Below are 5,885 nucleotides of genomic sequence, written 5' to 3'. Positions count from 1 at the left end.
AAAAGATGAATGGTGCCACTGCCAGTTCTATGCAATTTAAAAATAAAAATGTTGTTTTTTCTAAGAAAGAAACTAATGTAGTTGTTTATTTGAAGAGATTTATCTTATTTTTTGGTGTATATTTACGATAAGCCTTTGAAAACACAAAAAAGGGTTCTTATCCGACTACTCGATTAATCGATGGATTATTCGGTAGAATACTCGATTACTAAAAGAATCGATAGTTGCAGCTCTACACAGCAGTCAGCGTTGATCTGCCCCGGATGGGGTTACAGTGCCCATCTTCCCCCTCTGTGAAACCTTCTTCAGAGAAACCACAGAAGGGGGAAGATACGTTGCACATAGGTTGGAAATGTCACCCACTACTCAGACAAAAAGATACCCATATTGGCCAGATGCTGGCGATATAACAGCCCATTTCGCGTTCTGGTCCATAAATTCCGAACCGTGAGTCATATATAATAAAAATTCCAAGAATCTATCCATAGAGCCACTGTGTGTCAGAAAATAAGCCTTTGACTAGTGTCACAAGTTCGGTTATCAAAAGAGATAGGCTCGTGTCTAGACGAACCGGACCCGCAACATACCACAACAGAACGAAATAACCACAAGGCTGTCAGATGGAAAGTTAGCAAAAAGGAGAAGTTGACTTACCTAGCATACAGCATAGGGCCCAAACAGCAGGCCGGCCGATGCCTAACTCAAACATGGCCAAGAACATTGAAGACTACATCCATCGTAACGGTCGTACGGGTCGTGCTGATAAGAGTGGCGTGGCCATGACCTTCCTGACTAAAGAGGACTCGTCGGTGTTCTTCTACGACCTGAAGCAAGCCATCCTGGAGAGCCCGGTGTCCACCTGCCCTCCGGAGCTGACCAACCACCCCGACGCCCAGCACAAGCCTGGAACCATCCTGACCAAGAAGAGACGAGAGGAGACCATCTTCGCCTGACATACCAAAGCTCTCCCTGTACATCCTGGACCCTACGCAGTACACACAAACACACACACACACACACATCGAGATTTCAGACTGTTTTATCATGTTCCTCCATTATATACATACAGAAGTATGCATTTTTCTGTTTTACACTCTGTATTTGGTCTGGTTTGAATATCGTCTGTTCTCCTCTTGTCTCCAAATGCTGACAATGTCAACATTTCAATGTCCTCAGGCCCATCTTTGGGTTATACTCTTCTCTGGCCTAAAAATGGCATATAGTGTTGGTATAGAAATCACAGCATTGTTTCTGGATGGATGGTGGGGATGCAGGCTCATTGGTGGGGAGTTCAAGTTGCTGTATGTGGATGTGTCTGTTTATAAACAGTATAGATGCATTAAAAGAAGAACTCTTGTCTAATTGTGCATTATTTGGTGTCTATATCTCACATTTAACCCCCAGGTCACCGGATCTCAACCAAACATGGTGCTCTTTTGCACATATCAACTGTGGAGATATGAATCACAGTTCAGTTTGATCAAATACCATTTTTTTTGTCAATATATATTTAGCCCTATTGGGTAGTTAGTAAATGTATCTGTACAATTGTTTCAGCCCGTGGACATTTGCATTTTTTGCTGTCCACAAGTTCAGGGGCCCACTGCCCGTTTTATGTGACACGCCATGAATCTGGGGGGGGGGGGGGGGGGGGGGTTCCGTTTTTCCGTTTTAAAGTTTAAAACGGAAAAACAAAAACTGATCCCCCCCATTTTGTTTTTTTTATTTAAAACCATTGAAAATGTGTTATACTTGAGTACCCTGACCTGATCTATTTATTTTCTTGTCAGTTTTTTATTTTATTTTAACATGTTTAATAGGCTACTGAATGTTGGTGAAATGATCTCTGTCTTAACCTGTTGGCACAGGAAAACAAGATTTTAAAACCCATTGACCCAGAAATACCCATTGTAATAGGTGAGCAGTGAGCACATCAATAAACTGTCATATACTGTATTTATTTAGGTAGAAATTAAATTTTTGATGGCACAAGGGTTTAGTATCTTATACAGTAGTATACAGTATTCTGTACAGGAATTAGTATGCTGATATACAGTACAAGCATATTGTTGTGGTGTCAACCGTCGAGTCTATACAGCTAGCAAATGGGGTACGGTGGTGCAGTGGTAAGCGCTGTCGCCTCACAGCTCGAAGGTCCTGGGTTCGATTCTCACCTGGGACGCTGTGGTTGCTGGAGTTGTGACCCCCCCATATCTTTAGTGCCTACTGCCCAGGTGGGCTATCTCGTCGAAAGGGCCTTTCTGTGTGGAGTTTGCATGTTCTCCCCGTACCCCCCAGGGGGTTCCTCCGTACATAACCCCCCACTAAAAACATGCAAAAGATCGTCATCCGACCAGTGACGACAACATCTGAAGTTGGTCAAATGATGGTCCAATGAAGGTCCCCGGGCGCTGGAAAGAAATAGCGACCACTGCTCCTGGCCTGCCCCCTGGAGGAAAGGACAAGCCTGGATGGGTCAAATGCAGAGGACATTCACCGGCCACCGTCAGCATGAGTGTGTGTAGTGGCCGCATGCATGTGTTGTAGTGTGTTCGTGTGACAATAAAGACGGGCTTCCGTCTGAAATCGTGTTTTTCAAATGGCCACGACCTGTTGGTGTCGGAATGTATCCACCAATAATTCAATATCATGTCTGAATGTCAGTCTTGACTATGGCACATGGAAGCGGCTGCTTCCATGTTACTTATCTAAATGGCCTTGAATAAAATGTGTCATGACTGTGCACTTTGTCATTATTTGCCGTCTGTGAGGAATTGGTCTAAACTCTAAACTGTAGCAAGTCAACAATAGCCAGATGTACATGCACGTAGAGTAGCTTTATGACCTTTAGGTGGCAGCAGTTATCCATTGACAAATTCAATTTCATGCTTGGATGGCAGAGGCGAAAGATGTAGCACTGAATCTTGACCCTATCTACCTCTCAACTTTCAAGTCCATATGGGTGCTTACAAGCTATGGTTATCTCTGCAGTCCCTATTCATATTTCTGTCATGTTTAGTTGCTTAGAACGTTTTAGTTTTTTAATCTCTCTCCTAACTATGTAGGCAAGTGATGGACATACTGTAAGTGCTAGTGTTGACAGACGCACAGCTAGAACATTAGGGGGACTGTGAAGATCACGGTGCGACCGCTGCTTTAAATGTCCGCAGGCTGTTGAAGGAGGAGTCCTCTTGAGAAAACATGCCAAACTTTCAATCACAGCTGGAGCTCCTAACGCATCTGCCAATTAGATCAGCACCATCAGCTGGGGAGCTGCCAAGATGCCCTTGGAGGATACACACAGGAAGTCAAGGTCAGAGACAAACCTTGGAGGATACACACAGGAAGTCAAGGTCAGAGACAAACTTGGGGCAACTGCAGAGGCATCTAGTGAAAGCTGCTGAGGAGGAGAGTATACAAATCCCAGGGGGAACGAGGGTCATGAGGAGGAAAAGGCACCACAGGGCATGTTCTTTATGATTATGGCATTGGCAAGGTTGCAGGACGACCTTGACAGAATGCATTGAAGCCATTCAAGAACTGCTGAAACTGAACTAAGGTCAAGCCAAAGTCATAAGGATATGGAAAAACCACATGGGGTATTCTGGTTGGAGCTTCCTCTGGTATTAAGTGGCCTGGCTGAAACTCAAGCTACTTGGAAAATACTGAGATTAGCCAAAAGGTTGGTATGAGAACACATATATACAATATTAAAAGGAAATACCTTCAGTCAACATGTCCTCAATGTCTTGCAGAAACTTCAAATTTTTGTGTTAGTTTTTGCTTGGCCTGAGAATATTAAACTAGTTTATACACATATGGGTCTATATGCCAAATAGCAGTGAAAATTGTATTGTGACAATATGCTATACAGCCAAATCTGTATTTTTGGTATTGAGAAATGTTCTCACCTGGCTAGAAATCAGAATCAAGACACAATCAAGTTGTGGAGCTGCTCCATTGACAATATTTTTTTAAATTCAAATGAGCTTCACATGCAAGGTCTACATCAAGCTCAAATACAGAATCCCTGTCCTCAGAAAAAGTCATGTGTTCTGAGCTAATAGGCTACATTAATATGACATATCAGATATCTGATATCTGCTTATCAGCCATATCTGCTTCTATATGCATGCCTGTGCTGTGTGTGCAATGTGGCCCAGTCAGGACGTCAGGTAGAAAACGGAAGTCCACATTAGAATGGAATAACACTAAAAGATGAATTGGAGGGGAGAGAAATGAGAAGCAGAAGGGTGAGAGAGAGAGAGAGTCTGCAGACATTTCCTTGATACTCTGGTATCAGATCACAGGTTTCTCTTTGACTGCAATTTGAGGTCATTTTCGGTGGCTGTGATCTCAGGCTTATCAGATGTCTTACTATACATAATGCAATCAAAATTGGTCCGACCGAAAACAAAAAGCTCTCCTGTGTGTGTATTCTATAACCAGACCTGCGTCAGCATCTGTAACACTGACCGACAGAGTTACTAACAACCCAGTCGCCATGACTCAAACCGTCTCCTGTCAGTCGCTGGTCGTTAACATTACAACCCAGTCTACATGAATTATACAGACAGTTGAAACATATCAATGAACTTTGAGCATGAGTCCAAGGTGTTACCGGTGAAGTAAAAAAGAAAAAGCCTTTTTCAGCCTGAGAGTTGTCATGAAAGGTTTCATTTCAAAAGACCATACCTATCACACAATGGAAAAACGTGTAGTAATAGTAGTTCTAATAGAGAACATTATAATCAGAATTGTCTCCCACTGCTACCATCACAATATAGACGGCTGCAAACAGACTTCAGGTTTCAAACCAGAATCAGATACCAGTAAAACAGCGTGAATGTTTTCCCCTTATAATAAGGAGTCATCTCCTTGAAGCAGAGCCAGGCAGCAAGTAGATGACAGCTGTGGCTGACCCACGCTGAGGAGTCACCTTTCCTGCTTCCTGGCTTGAGGCTGGAGAACACCATAGATACACCTACTGTATACTGTATCTATGGGGGAACACTATGTGGTCTTTCTTTGCTGTGGGCCAAAGCCAACTTCTCTGGGTGGGGTTTCGTGGGAGATCTTGGGTGTTATAATTGGCTGTTGTACCAAGGAAGCCAGGGGGAGAAGACTTGAGGGAGGAGAGCCAAAGAGAGGACCTTCCTTTCACCACTTATCTATCAACCTAAGGCAGTGGTTCCCAACCTTAGGGTCACGACCCTAAGTGGGGTCAACTGAAATTCAAATAGGGTCGCCTGAAATTTCAAAAAAAATAAAGAATATACAGTATATACATATATATATGTATATATATATAATATATATATATATATATATTTTTTTTTTTGTACACCACACACAATTTAAAACTAGCAAAGATGATTAGGGTTTGTTTTGTTCTGAGTTTAAAGTGAAAGTGATAATCTCTAAAATGTCAGTTTTGTTCTCTTGGGTGACACCTATGTGGTAATTGCAGGTGAGATCCAAACATTGTCAATGGGCTCACTATCAGATAGTGATTTTTTTTTGTATGAAAATGTTTGACATTATAACTAAATCAGGATTCTGAGAATAAAGGCGGAATTGTGAAAATAAAGTCACAATTTTGAGATTAAAGTCAGAATTCTGAGGGGAAAAAGAAGCATACATGTGATATCACTGACGTCATGATGTCACTGAGGATATTATCGACGGTGTACCGGAATTTGAATGTCTAGGGTCCCTAGATTTTTGTGACGTCAAAATCGGGTCACGAGCCAAAAAAAGGTTGGGAAGTGAACCCCTGACCTTAAGGTCTCCTGTGCCGACCCCTGTGTAGGGTCTGCTGTGTAGGGTCCAGGGCCGCTGGAAGTCATTTTAAGCAGGGGGTGCTGGGAGGAAGGGACTCTCGG

This window comes from Poromitra crassiceps (genome assembly GCF_964638095.1).
Source record: "Poromitra crassiceps genome assembly, chromosome: 1".
NCBI lineage: Eukaryota > Metazoa > Chordata > Actinopteri > Beryciformes > Melamphaidae > Poromitra > Poromitra crassiceps.
This window is presented reverse-complemented; position numbering follows the sequence as displayed.